This window comes from Chelonia mydas, chromosome 15, assembly GCF_015237465.2.
Source record: "Chelonia mydas isolate rCheMyd1 chromosome 15, rCheMyd1.pri.v2, whole genome shotgun sequence".
In the NCBI taxonomy this organism is placed as follows: domain Eukaryota; kingdom Metazoa; phylum Chordata; order Testudines; family Cheloniidae; genus Chelonia; species Chelonia mydas.
In genome coordinates, this window is record NC_057856.1 from 27,114,136 (window position 1) to 27,129,477 (window position 15,342).

General features: G+C 44.8%; 1 protein-coding gene across 1 annotated transcript in view; it reads left to right on the forward strand.

Annotated features, from left to right (window-relative positions):
* Positions 1-550: 550 nt before the first annotated feature.
* The window catches only part of CCDC63 (coiled-coil domain containing 63), a 28,787-nt gene continuing 13,995 nt past the window's right edge, over positions 551-15,342 (forward strand). Inside the window, exon 1 of the mRNA XM_043529863.1 lies at positions 551-736. The gene's annotated coding sequence lies outside the window, so the exon portion shown is untranslated. The remainder of the gene's footprint in view (positions 737-15,342) is intronic.

The following is a 15,342-nucleotide window of genomic DNA, read 5'->3' on the forward strand; positions in this document are numbered from 1 at the left end:
GGAGACTGAGTTTTAGATGAAAGGGTGGGATCCCTTTCACAGAATGACTGAGACGCAGTGCATGGTAGAGCACTAGCCCCCCATGGAGAGTTGGGGCAGGGATATAGTGTTTAGCTCCGTTGCTGGTGCTATGACTACCCAAGCCAGTGGGCCAAATTCATCTGTGCACCAGTGCAGGGACAGAGGAGAGGTGGCTTATATCTCCCCTACTTAGGGACTGCTGCAAGCTGGATTGGCTCTCAGCACAGGCTGCCTTAATTTGTACCTAATTCACCCTTCCTTCTTGGGCCCAGTCAGCCCCCAGTCTTCTCTGCAGAGGGAATGCTAACCTGGTGCAAAGGGGCCACAGTGAAGTAGTAAATTCCCTTGATTGTGTTCAGGGTGCTCGAATGTCATATGGTTGCCCCCTACACAGGTGTGCAAGTTGGGAAGGGCTCTCTTGCTGCTCCCTTCCTCCCCCTGCCTGTAATTTAGGCAGCTGGAATGATTCTTTCATTGTAACCATGATTAACAGGCATCTATCTTCATTTGCAAAAAGTTCCTGCAGTCAGACAGCTGCACTTCTCACACCATGTCATGATGCAGCAGTTTCTTTCATTTGGGGAAAGCACAGAGGTTCGTAGCAATGTGTGACTTGGAGACCCAGCTGCTTAATTATGTCTGAAATATGGAGCTCTGCATAATGTACAGTTACCAGGACTGCAGCCAAGTGCAGGTAGCTCATACGTGGATGTTGGTAACACAAGGCTTTCCGACTCTGAGAAGTGCCATCCTGGGGCTTCCCTCTTCATGTCTTCTTCGTGATTTCAGAGGTCACTTGATCAGCTTCCCATCCACAAGAGGATTTCTTTATCTGCCAAAGCTACAAGCTCCCTGGGAGAAGAGAATGTTCAATTGACTCTTCTGCCTCTTGCAGCACTGTCAATACTAATGGTTCTACAGTTAGAATTTAGCTGACAATGGTGCTAATAGCAGGAGAGATGGAATAACGGGGGGTTTGTAGCTGGTATGTACAGACAGATACAGGACTGCCCAGTGCAAGCTCGTTATCTGATCAAAGGGAAACAAGAGGACTTTGGGCAGTGCAATGGAATAAACTCCAAAGGAGTGTTTCTAGAAGCATCACAAGTAGACCTTGTAAATTATAAAACGCCATACTTCAGGGATGTTATATAATGTCTCTTTACAGTACTTGGTAGCTAAATATAAAAGAGAAAGTGATTGTGCGCTAATATAAAATGATGCTACAGGATTGCTTTGCTTGGGAGGGTGTAGGAGAGCGAGGGACTTGGCTTCAGCACCACTGGATTCTATTTCCATCTCTCCCACTAATTTGCTGTGTGACTTTGGGAAATTCATTTAATCTCTCCCTCTGCCTCAGTTTTTGCCTCTCTTTAAAATGGGGACAATAATATTTCATTCTCCTACAGCTGTGTTGTAAAGGTTAATGAATATTTGCAAAGTAACCTTAGATTCTCTAGAAGTGCCAGATAGTATACTGTTATCCTGATCTATGCTTCATTGTATAGTATCAGTGAGCCAGATTCTCCTCTCACACTGGAGCAATCCCACTGTGGTAGATCAGGTTGTATCAGTGTAATCCAGAGGAAAATTTTGCCCAGTACCTCTGAGAAAAATCTATAGGGAAAAAAAGCCGAGACCACTGTCATCATGTTCTTTATGTCTCACTTTCTACAAATCAAGACATGGTGAAAATTCAGTCCTTGATTAGCTCCAACTAAAATGAACAGTGCTAGATCCGAGTAACTGACAAATCAGCTCATTGCAAAATATGCAGTAGCCCAGCAGAGATTTTTGCTCATTCCTTTGCTTTCCCCTCTGGAAATATTCACACCTATAACAAACCTGATGAATTGAGACTTTGGAACTTTGGCTGTTTACAGAAGCAGCAGGAACTGCTTTCAGGTTTTTAGCTAAACATCTCAGAACATAATGCCAATAAGTTGCTATTTGGCAAGTGTGCTGCTATGAAAACACAAGGTGCATTGAAACAAGTGAAGCATAAACCTAGAGCGACATTGTATGTTTAAAAAAAAAAGGAGTACTTGTGGCACCTTAGAGACTAACAAATTTAAATCTCTAAGGTGCCACAAGTACTCCTTTTCTTTTTGCGGATACAGACTAACGCGGCTGCTACTCAGACACCTGCTGAATGCTAGAGAATGGCTTGTACAGAGCCAATTTGCACTTCCTTGGTCTCCTTCCTTGAACTGTATTTCTGTACACAATGACCTACACAAAGCCAGACGGGTTAATCAAAGTGAGTTCTGATCCCAACAGTATTCCATTCCATATATATCCCCTGTTCTGTTTTCCATGTAAAGGGATGAGACTGAGATTCAGATTTCAATCTTCTTTGTTCCAGTGGTGTATTATGATTATTCATTATTAATATTGTCATGACCCTAGGAACCCCAACTCTGGACGCGGACCCATTGTGGTAGGTGCTGTACAAACACAGAACAAAGACACATCCCTGCCCCAAAATCTGGAGTAACTCCACTGTGGTCAATGGAGTCAGCTACAAATCCTGATCCCAATTAATTTAATGGAAAAATCCTATTAGCTTAATTTAAACCAGGATATTTGCTCTTACTCTGGACTTACGGTAGTTTGAGTGAGATCAGATTCTGACCCAGAGTTTGTAAAACAAGTTATTGGATACCAGGGATTTAGTTAGAAAAGAGCTAAAATAAACCATCCTCACTTGCACTCATTTCCTGACCAATTTCCAACTGGCATTTGACTTACACCCCTGTTTACATCCTCCCTGAAAATGGTCCAAAGACCTCCGTGGAGCTGCAGCTGCTTGAATCAGGTCTGCATCTGCTTGTTTGTGTCTATGAGAGAGCAGCCCCAAATGTAATAAATGTAAGGCATAAAACAGTGTGGATATAGACTGAGGGCCTGATCCAAAGCCTATTTATTGAAGTCAATGGAAAGACTGGCATTGATATCAATGGGGTTTGGATCAGGCCCAAGTTAAGTCAAAATGTTTGTGACCATGTGATGACAGTGGTGGTTTCTCAGAAGACACAAATATGAGTCGACTATTTCCCCACACAGATCAAGGGCGATGTGGTTTTTTTTCTGATGCACAGCGGCAGCTGTAAACATACAGTCAGTTCAAAACGGAGTTTAAATGTGCTCTCTTCGATTGAGGAAGGCTCACCAGGAAAGCTCTAGCACTTCAGTTAATACACGTGGGCCAGTTCCGACTTCTGCTTGATTGAATTGCCAGCAGTGTCACTCAGAGCTGATCCATGACAACCACCCTATAGTTGCGGTGCCAGCCTAATTAAGATGTAACAGAAAAAGAGAGAGAGAATAGCAGATAATTGATACAGCTTTCCAAACAGCAAAGGCATCCGGTTCACTCCGATTGCACAGAGATTTTTCACTTGCAGAAATCACTCTTCTCCTGCAGCTGTAGCTGCTTAGGTTATGATCTTGTCAGATTCCCAAAAACTAAACAGGGCTGGGAGACCAGGCTTTGGGTGCTGCAAACACTGATGATGAAGTAGGAGACCTTCTGTCCTCTGAATCAGTAGTGAATCAACACTGCTGGCTCCACTCTGTTTCTGGAGATGCCAACTTTCTGACGGGGATATGGCAGACATGACTACCTAGGATCAATAAAGGCCTGATGGCACTTTTCTCAAGAGTAGAAGTGTTAACCCCTGTGTCCTTTTGGCCACCAGTCCCATTTGAGTAATTACTTCCAGACTACCGAAAGTTCCAGCTGGATACAGCACTGGTCACTTCCCATTCTAAACAATTGCATACTGTTGCTGAGCACTAGCAGCTGCTGCGTTCCACCCAGAAGCGGCTACGTTTCAATTGTAAGTGGATAAATAAATACCTAGTGAGGACCAATGGAGTTGTGTGGAGTTACACCAACTGAGGATCTGGCCCGTAATGTAACAAATCTATGGCCACATAGGACTTCATGGTTGTCATTATGACACACACCAAGGCCCCTAAGAACTCCACAAAGCTCAGTGGTATCTCAGCTTCTCTTCCACAAAAGCACCCTTGAGTTAAAGGAGAATCTCCTTAGCTGTGAGCCATATAGGGCCTAAGATGCAGATTAGCAGTTCTGCTTTTGTCCAGCAGGCTGCAGCAGTATACCTACACACCAGCTAGTTAATTCTATACTGAAGTGCTCTGAAGTCCTGTTGGATGAAAGGTGGTTATGTCAATGTGAGTCTTTGCTGTTTTTCTGCAGTCAGCTAGGAAATATGGCCCTCTCATCCAGAAAGTCATGATTTAGTCTAAATTTCCTTTCAGTACAAGCATCAAGTAATTTCTTCAAACTTCTGTATGTGCCATATGGAGTTGCATACACGTGACAAACATTGTTCAGGGCTAAATAATTCCAAACAAGTCAAATGCCATACCGCCTTGTGTTCTTTCGGGCATGTCACCATGAGTATTGCTCCTCTGTTTTGTTTAATTTGTTATAATGGCGTATACTTCAGAGTTTGTTTCAAAGGAACAGACCACAGCCATGGGATAATTGTCACCTGCTATGTCCAAAGTGCTAAGGCCATGGCTGTTTGTTTTCAGATACAGAGATGGCGATACCATACCAACGATCCGCCCCCGGATGTCATTTCTGTAATGCAAAATGACAGGTGTGCATTTAATCATTTTAACCGATAGAGAAATAAACCAGGAGAGAGTCAATTACAAGGCTAGTGGCGTGCACACTTTTGGTGTGTGGTGAGGCACAGGGCTTTCAGCCTCTTGCCTACAGCCATTCAAAAATGGCCATGTTCAGCCTTCCTTTGCAACTGTGGATTTGCCAGCCAGCTGCTGCCCCTTGAGCAGGAAGAAGAGCAGGGAGCTCACAGGGGTGGTGCTCCCCCTTCTGTGCCGCTGGCCCTGCAGATCCATCACACAAAGATAGAGGAGACAAGTCAACCCTAAATCTAGGATAATGAACCACTCCCAGTTCAATTTTTACTCTGGTAAGTGGATTCAAAGTGTCTGGAGGTCCCCAAACTGCTGCTGAAAGGGTCTTGTAGGAGGGTTGTTGTCATGGCCACAAGAACAAAGGGTTGTTATTCCTTTTGGCTGAGATTTTCAAAGCCACCTAGGAGATTTAGATGCACAGCTTCCATCACTGGGAACTGTGTCAAAATCCCCAGGGCACTTAAAAAATCTCAACCTCAGCCTTTATGAATTAATGAAATTCTGGCAGACCCTTCACTTCTCAGAGATGGCTGAAATCCTCGCCCCACTCCAGGGCACTTTTTGTCTTCATTCTCCAAACCAGTCCTTCCAGTGGTTTGCCTCCCCATCCATTCACCCCTAACTGCTGCCTTTTTTAGTTTGGTCTGTTTGTGCAGCCCTGTGGATGGCAGCTTTCCTGAAGACCAGATAAATTAGATCCAGAGCCCCCCTAGGTTGTGTGTGTTATTTTTTTAAACCATCTGATGAGCTAGGCCTGATCCTCCTTTTGTGAATCTAGTCCAAGTTGCTGAAAGAAATGTTTTCTGACAGGATGAACATTTGCATTAAGTTGCTAGGCAACTGCTACAGTTCTGATGCCTATTGAACTTGTCTATGTGGCCAATAGAAAGTAGGGTGAAGTACCTTTCCATACCACCCTGCCAGCGATCCAAAACCTGACCTGTATGTTTTGTACAGGAGGCCCTAAACTGAAGGTAAAATAGAAGATCGTTAATGATATTTAATACATGTAATTGATGAGGAAAAGGATGGTCTTGTGATTTCTTCACTGCCCTGGGACTCTGGAGATTGGGCCTCTGTTGCTGACTCTGCTACAGACTTCTTGTGTGACCTTGGTCAAGTCACTTAACTGATTTACCCATGGACATGAAGCCAATCAGTGAAAAAAACAGGATTAGAATTCAGGACTTTGTTTCCCAGTCCTGTGTTATTCCTTCAGTTCATGCAGCCTCCCTTTGAGCTAGTCACCAGAAACATGCATAGTAACATGTCAAACAAAACATACAATAATCCTGATTACAATCCCACTTTCACTGGAGTTATACTTGTGTCTCTATGGAGTGATTACGGATTTACACTGATATAAATTAGATCAGAACTGGGTTCAAGCTGTCCAGAGAAATATGCATCTCAAACCCTTGGAATTTTTTAAAGCTTTTATTTAATGAAATTATTGAGTAACACCAGACAATTGCCAACAAACAGCAACTGCACACTTGAAATTCTTGCAGCTGAAAGGAGAAGGCAAAACCCAAAGGATTATGGGAGAAGAGGTGACCAATAATTGTGATCTTGCAAAAGCTCAGTGGCTGAGCATGTGGTGACAAACAGCAAATCCAGCCAGCAAGCGTAAACAGCAAATGGACCAGAATGTTCTGAACAATCTGTTCCTTGTATCAGGGAGGAATAACATGTTAAAAGGAAGCTGGGAAAACTTCCGTTCTTTGGAATGAAAAACTGAAATGTCTGTTCAGAAAAATGGAAGCGGGAGTAAAATTCCAAAGTGAAGATGGTCCAATTATTTGATGACTCAAAAAAATGCATGAGTTGTTCACTTCAATAGAGTCACTTATCTCTAAGTTCCCTGATGGCTTTGTTGTGTTCTTTGCTCTTTACACAATAAATGTAATACAAAGGAACCACACAGGCACAGTGAGGTCCAAATGATTGTGTGTATTAACTGTATACAACATGCATGGCCTAGCTACATATTGTTTCCTCTTTGGACCAAGTGGTTAGCTGGGACTTTACAGGGTTGTTTCTGTTGGGAGGAGAAATTGAGGCCACGAGTCAAGGGAATTCTCGGTCTAATCTTGTTTATTTAAAAAAACTTGTACCCAAAGTCCTGTTTCCCTGAACAAGTAGAAGCAAACAGGCAGTTTCCTTGCTCAGAAATCCCCAAGTCTGCCATTCTAGTGAGCTCTGTGCTCAAGGAGCTCTCTTACCACTGCTTCTCTGGCTTTCTGCTGCAACATACACAAGCAGCAACCAATCTCTTAGCCCCTGCATTTTCGCCTGGGGAAAGCACTGTTAATCTTACCCGGGTTAGCTCTGCTCAGGCCTGGCCATGCAGTATAGTGCCTCATGGGGAAGTCTCCATTGTCTATGGTTGTTTCACTCCTATTAAGCCTGAAGGAGAGTGCTTGGCAAGGTGGGCACCAACAAGTCTTGGCCACTATATTTGTACTGCTTTCAATGTTGTAAGTTAGAACAATTCGGTAAACATAATCTGGGCCTGGTTCTGATCGCACAGGAATATAAAACAGGAGAAACTCCATTTATATCAATGGAACCACACATGCAAAAGTTAAACCAATGTGGGGTTAGAATTTGGCTCATGGTGTTCAGATAACTTTTTGGGGGATGGGGGGTTTAAACACCATTGGTCAAATTCCGTGTTGGCAGAAATGGGCACAACTCCATTGACTTCAATGGAGTTAAGCCTACTTACACAGCAATGAATTTGGCCCTCTGACTGTTAACCCTTTTGGTGAGGAAACAAGAGCATAGGAGTTGCCATCCCAGGTCAGGCCATGGTCAATCTAACTGTAATCTTTCCTTCAGCAGTGGCCAATAGCTGATGCTTCAAAGGAAAGTGAAATATTCCCCATCTCCATCTGCCCATCTAATGCATGGAGCCAACTGTGTATTGGGGGTAGAGGGAGAGATTTTCCTTTCTGACACCCATAGCAATTAGTTTACTTCTCTGATACAAGACAACAGCCCACTGGTGTTCTTGCTGCTATACATTGGATAGGACCAGCGTTTTTAAGACAGATACAGATATGGGGCCTGATCCAGAGATCTAAACCCTTTCCTCTGCTGTATTAGCTAATTCAATTCTATTATGAAGAGTGCTATGTAAGATATTAATTATTATTATTATTATTATTATTATTATTAAAACTGTACTTATTGTTAACATTTCTAGCCAAGTGCCATCACTTTACACTCAGACACATTGCATTTCATATTCTACCTCTGGGCTGGTTTGCCTAATCTGCCAATGTTATCCTGTAAAACAGCTACATCCCTCTGAGACTTAACCACTCTCTCTCTTTTGGTATCATCAACCCACTGATGGCGTTATGTTCTTACAGCTTTGTCTAAATCATGAAGAAAAACATTTTAAATATACAACCTTGCAGGACCCCATGACTCCTCAGCTTCCACAAAAAGTTCCTGCCTTTAATTCCAGTCTGCTCTCTGTCTGTCTGTTTCTCTATATGTCTAAATACTTATGTGGCCTCTATCATTGCCATGTCTGAGTGCCTACTGCTATCTAACCAGGGCCCTGATCCTAAGCCCATTGACGTCAATGCGCATCTTTCTATGGACTTCAAATGGCTCTGGATCAGGCCCCATATCTGTATCTGTCTTAAAAATGAATTACCTAATCCATATTTACAGTGTTCATACAGTAATTCAACATGTGAAACCTTACACTTGGTTTAACTTTCTGAATATCCAGGCATATTAAATCTTAATGTTTCCCTTTTTCTAGACCAACAGCTATTCCCTAAAAAAGGAATCAAGTTTGCCTGACATGATTTCCCTTTCACAAATCCCTGCTGACTCACACCAGTTCAATTCAACATCATAAGCCGAATATCTGTCACAGCCTAAGTAGCATGTAAGTTAGCAGAATGGGACAAAACTAATTTATACCAGCTGGTTCACACTGCCTGATGGAGGTCTGAAGACTATAGGATGAGTCCCTAAATGTTCCTTTTAAAAATACCACATCAGACCCAAAGGAGACCCAAATCATCAGACCGAAAGGAGTCTGTCCACTGCATGAAATTCCATCTTGTTAGTTATTAATAATTCAGAGGAAACCTGATTGTAAGGAATTTAGAATTAGAAATTCAGAGGCAGATAAGTGGAGATTTCAAGGGAAAAGGAATTACTGCTGCACAACAAGAAGAGATCCAGAAAAGCTTCTCAGTAAAAATTACTCCTAAGATGTGAAATGTAACCTCCTTGGCAGAGAAGTATCTATCCGTTTCTGATATCTAAAGCATAGTGTCAGCTGCTGTTATAGACTGTCTAGGAAAACCTCCAGAGAGGAGGAAGTTAAGCATTGTTTTTCTGGTTTGGTAATACTACTGCTAAAGCGATGCTTGTTACTTCTTATCCTGTACATTTTTGGGGTAAGGCCTGCCTTCCTTTATGTACTGACTGGGGTGTCCAGGTGTTATTGTCATACAAGTATTAACTAATGAAAATAATAATAGTTGCTTGCACCATTTGTCTACTTAGCATCTTTTATTAACCAAGGAAGGACACAGAGAAGAATTGCACTGGAATTTCATGCAGTGGGTTTTTCAACATTTGTGGGTTTTGTGTGGTATTTTTATAAAGCACCATTTTGGCTTTCACACAGCAGCCACAAGGGGCAAAATTCAGCCCACTATAAAAGCATGCCAATCCAGCGATGTTTTTGGAGTAGCACCCACTTAAATCAGGCTAAAATTGGCCGATGGAGACCAGCTTAGCTTGTGCGCACAAGCCAGAGAACTAATTAAGCCATTGACTGTAGGCCCAAAATATAAATCTACATGTACTGTGTCTCTGGCATGAGCACAGGAGCAGACTTGTCAGGCTACCTCAGTACCTGATGAATATCTCAGATCAGAACTTTACTTTTAGGTTTTGCCTTTTGACTCTTAGCTGGGAATATTCCTCCCACCATAGTGTATGCCTTACTGGTTGTCAGTTTTTACATGCATCGCCCGGTGATGCTGCGGGAGTTGATCTGAGTTTGAATATGATTTAACCTCAGCAAAAAAGAAACTTCTGACAGTTCCATATATAGCCCTCTGACTCACAGATTTGATGTGTCAAAGACTGAAGATTGGTTAAGTAGAATTAAGTTTTGGATTTGTTATAAATAGGGATTAAGTAACATTAATTTATTACATTTGCATTAAAAACATGGGCCTGATTCTCTTCTCACTTGGACTAATGTAAATCGGAAGCAATCTCCTTTGAAGCAAGTACAGTTACACCAGTGCACATGAGACCAGAATCAGGCCTAGTATCACTGGTGGTCACAGCCCTCTGTAGACACCATCTAGATAGGCTAGACGGTGCTCTCAGGTAAACTGGTGTAATGCTGGAGTAATTTTGTTGAAATCCGTGAGTTGCTCTGGATTTACACCAGAGTTACTGAGTTCAGAATCTGGTCCCCAAAGTAGCAAAAGTAATTTTAATTAGTCTAAATAGCTGCAATTGAAATAATTCCTCCATGTCAATCAGCTGTATGTGTATCTGCTAAATCAGGGCACATAGCTTTAGAGAGGATTAAAACAGCACTCGAGAGGGCTAGATAACATGGAAATTCTATACAGATAAATTCCTTTTCTGGAGGCACCAGTAAATAGAGGCAGCGCTGCTGCTGGATTCAGATGTTACTGATGATCTTTTCCCACTCTGATTACCGTTTTGCTGAGCAGCAGCGTAAGAGTCCGTTCAGACAATAAAGTCACATTCATCCAAGAAAAGCCTGACAGTTGTTCATTGTTTGGGTAAAAAACATATGTCCCTTTTGGTAAAGTAAATGTTTCTGCGGTAGAGTGACAGACACACTCTACCAAATCAATTCCCTTCTCAACAATTTAATGCACCGCCTTGGTGGCTGCTAAACAATAGAGAATAGGTCCATGGAATATGGGTTCAAGGAACAATATGACCAGCATTTTTAAGCTGAAGTGTACTCTGTGTAGCAGGACCAGTCCAAGGAAATCCAGGGCCTCTTAGATTGGGTCTTCCAACTACGACTTTTATGAGACGTTAGGCCCAAACACTGCAGTAGCACCAGCTGCAGGTACTGCTGCTACTTCCATGGATGGGAAGAATGGATGAAGTTGCCTGTTAAACAGGAGGAAGGGGGACCAGCAACGTGCCCCAGGCAGGATTGTCTAAGAAGGAGAGAGCCCAGTTCCAGAGCTCTCAGTCAATAGGAAGCAGCTCAGACTCTACACCACACAGCACTGAAACCAAGACCAGCAAATCTCTCATTAGCCTTGGTGGCAATCCAGGATCAAATGTGGCTTCAGGTTTGGCTGCTTTGTTGAGATCATCCCTCCCCGAGGCTCATTATTTTCTGCTGGCGTTTATCTATTGCCACATTTCATTTTCCTCAGCAAAGGTAGTTTTCAATTAAATACATTATCAGCGTGTATCTGGCTTAGCATTAGCTTGAAATTTGATCATTTGGTCTTTAGATCATTAAGGTCTTTCGAGTAACTGGGCAAACCAGACCTAAGAGTAATGAATTTTTTGTGGGTTTTTTCCTTCACTTTCTCGAACTAACTGTGCTAACCTTGGCCATATGAAATGGAGTGCAAATGCCCTTGTCTTGCCAGCAGTGAACTGGTATTTCCATTTAGTCCAGAGAGAAGTAAGCAATACAACTAGTACAAAATAGAGACTTCATAGGGACTGGAGTACTATTCAGGTACTGCAGCGTCTCACTGTAGGCCAGTGAGGTTATTTAATTATGGTACTTTGCCTTTTTATAGCACCTCTCACACAAGGAGGTCAAAACATTTCACAAACATTAATGAACTGATCCTCTCAACCCCCCTGCGAGACAGGTCAGTGTCTCTAGGGGGTTGGGTGGGCTTGAGCTCATGTGGCCAGGCTGAATATCTGCCAGCGCTGCAATGTCAGCACCGCTATTTTAGCATGCTAGCGTGAGTCTATCGATCCGGGCGGGGAGACGTACCCAGCGTGACCTATCCAAGAACGCAGCAAGTTAATGGCCGAACTGGGAAAAGAACCCAGAAACTTGCTTGACTCCCTGGCCTCTTCTGCTAGCAACCACTAGAACAGAGTCCTTCACTTTTTACTTTCTAAGGCTGCAGTAAGCAGTACCAGTCTTGCGCTAGTGTGTGGGGGATGGATTCTCGACAAAGACTGAAACTACATTTTCAAATGCAACATTTGAAATGACATTAGCTATAAGCCAAATGAATGTGCATCAAGTTTGTTTGCAGTGTTGTAGCCGTGTTAGTTGCAGGGTATTAGAGAGACAAGGTGGGTGAGGTCGTATCTTTTATTGGACCAGCTTCTGTTGGTGAGAGAAGAACTCTGTGTGACCTGGAAAACTTGTCTCTTTTACCAACAGAAGTTAGTCCAATGGAAGATATTACCTCACCCGCTCGGTGCAAAAAGGTACCATTGTAAATAAGGGAAGTGAACTCAAGCAGATGTTATGTCAGGGTTATCATCATAGACAGCCTTAGTGGTAAATATCTGAACGGGAAAACATGCATCAGCTACCTCTGGGCTCTGTAATCAAGTCATCATTATCCCAGTGCATCCATCCACCCATATATATACAGTGTGTAAATCAGCTAGCTTATATAATTGGAGCTGGCTTCTGAACTCAGAAATAAAATCCAAATTTCCAGCTACACCAATCTGAGCTAAATAGAATGCTGAGAATAAAGGTATCTAACCATCATCGTTCCCCCCAAATCTAACAGAGCAAGGATGCAGGCAAATCAATCAACCTCTTCAAGCCCAGTGTGATGTATCACCCTCCTGCGAAACAAGAAACGCATGAGGACAAAACCCCATTTGTGCCAATCAAAGCCCTTCGGAATCACAAAATGTGCAGGGCCATTAATATGCCCGCCAGGCCAGGCCGTTGAGAGTGGACCAGAGACGAGGCCGGGCTAGCAGCCAAGCGCTCTGCGCTGAGGGTCGATGCAGTAGCTCAGGAGTGACCCGGGGGGGGGCTCCAGGAATTCCTGTCTTCCCACCAGGCACCTTGACGCCTTTGAGGAGCAGTGGGCGCTGGCCGGGGTTCTCTGCTCGGTGTCCCCCTCCGGTTCCCTTCGTTTGACCCTTTGACCACACTCCTGTCCCTGTTATTTCATTAGTTGTCCCCGGGATTTATTTGGTGTCCAGGTCCTGTGCATCCCCCTCTTAGGCTGCGGGGGGGGGCGGTCCTTTAGTTCCTTTCCCGGATCCCAAGAGGGAGGCACTTTGCAGCGAGCTGTGCCCTGAAGAGCAGGGCTCAGATCCCAGCGAGCTGGGAGCGGCCGGGGGGCAGCGGGAAAGCAGAGGGGGGAGGAGGGGAAGGGAAGCATAAAACGGGGGGAGAGCGCGGCTGGAGCCTGCAGACCCCGGGGAGTGTCCCCGCCCCTCCCCGGGGCAGCCAATGGCAGGCGGCCACCTCACAGAGGGGCCCCGGGCGTGCCGGGAACCCCCGGCCCGGCGCGTTCTGTTTCGCGCTGCGGGGCGCAGGAGAGCAGCGTCCCGGCCCGGCTCCCGCCGCCCGCCCTCCGCGTAGGCGCTCCGTGCCCGGCCGGGGCGTGGGGGCCCTGCCCTAGGCTGGCTGCCAGCTGGGGCGGCCCCTGCAGGGCCGGGGAGACGCACCGGGCGGCGGGTCGGGGACGGGGCCTTTTTCTTTCCTTCCCCTTTCCTCCCTCGGCCAATCGGCTGGCCCCGGCTCAGAAAGCAGGAGCTGATGTTCCCCTGTGGAATACACCCCCTGCCTCTAAATGTCATCTATTAAAAACCGCTTTCCTGGGGGAGGAAACGTTTGCCCCCCTTACAGAGGCTGGAGAGCCCGCCGCCTCCTCCCATTCACATCTGCTCTGAAGCCCTGGGGCTGTATACAGAGAACATGGTATCTGACGAGGAAGGTGTCGGGATCTGATCCAAAGCCCACGAAAGTCTCCCATTGACTCCTGTGGGCTTTGGGGCTGGCCTTTAATTTGAGAGTTTATGGATAAACCAAGCTTTAATGGGTAGTTTTTTAAGCCCTTTCTGCAAGGACTGGCCTTGATTTTTAGGAGATTTGTGACAAGTTTCCTCTACGAGTGGGGTGCGAAGTTGTCAGTGTGGGGGTGCATGTGTGCCTGTATCCCAAAGACAAGAAGTGTGTAAATACTGAAATGACTTTAATCCACAACTGGTCAAAGAGTTCTGCCTTGCTGGAGGTTTTTACCAAGTTATTGGACAAATAGTTTCTAATGACTTCAATTTTCTTTAGCAGGTTCACTCTATTTTTTAACTGTAAAACCCACCAATGAAGTTACGGGTTAAGTGTAAAGGCTTGTCTACACATGGAGCTATTCAGGAATAGCTATTGTGCTCTAAATTTACACCTACCTTAATCTGAATTAACTCTCAAGTATAGACAAGTTTTAACTGTTGCTGGGAATCTGTAAAAGAGCCGAGTATAGATAGAGGCTTCCAGTTTCCACAATATACTTACAGTCCTTGCAAAGAGCAAACAGTAGTGGACAGAAAGGGTGTGTTGGATACTGACACGTTGCTGTTTAGGGGTCCCTCATGAGCACTGATTTGTTTGCCAGGCTCAGATTTTCAAAAGAGTTCAGGGTCAGGTTTTCAAGTGCTTAGCACCCACAAATGGCGACAGATTTCTCCAGCTGCCCAGCTCCCGTTTAGGCACCCTGATCCAGGCCAGATTTTCAAAGGCACTCAGCATCCAATGTGCCTGAGTTCTTTGAAAAATCTGGCCCTAATTGCATGCCCTGTGGGCTTCTATAGCAACACCATTTAATAGCCCAGAAGAAGGGGCAGACAGAGCTGTCCCACTCAGCACAAGCCCTCGGAAGCAGATGGCATCCATGACCTGAACTTGTTGGAGAAGTGTTCCTTATATGCCATCTCTTATACAGACGGCCACCTGCAACCCTGTCGTGTGGAGTGGGGGGCAGATTCATGGCCCTACCTCCTCCCTGTCCCCTTTGGGTGACCCTGGAGGAGTAGGGAGGGAGCAGACTGCAGGGTCGGGCCCTAATGCAGATGCCACAAGGGAAGGGAGAGAAGGCCCCTTGTACCTTGGCTCCTTTGCACCCCTGCAAAAAGGTCAGGCTCAATCTGGCCTTCAGTCCTGGCACAGTGGAAACTCTCATTGCAGCCAGTGGTAGAGGAAGGATGGCAGGATTCATCCCATACTAATGACTATCCGGGCTGTATTTGAAGAGGGGTTGGAAATCCTAGGGCTAATTTCTGTCCTCACGTCCACCATCACTTCTCCTGCTGAAGTTCTGTGCCCATAGCTGAGGGCAGAATCTGATTCCCCAATCTTCTTTTAACCCCTTCGTCCCCATGTCTGCTGTATGGTTCATGCAGCTGCTCTGCAAACATGAGCCCTTTCTATGATTTCTATGGAAACTCAGATACTGAATGGGTTGGAATAGGCTTGAACCATCTGTTCTTCCCCTAATTATAAACTGGATAGGAGGAACATGTTTCACAGTGACATCACTACAAATGTTCTTCTTTTATTCAGCATGCAGCCATCTGTGATTATTTGCTCATGTGCCAAAGATAATAAAGGGGTTTGGGGCTGGG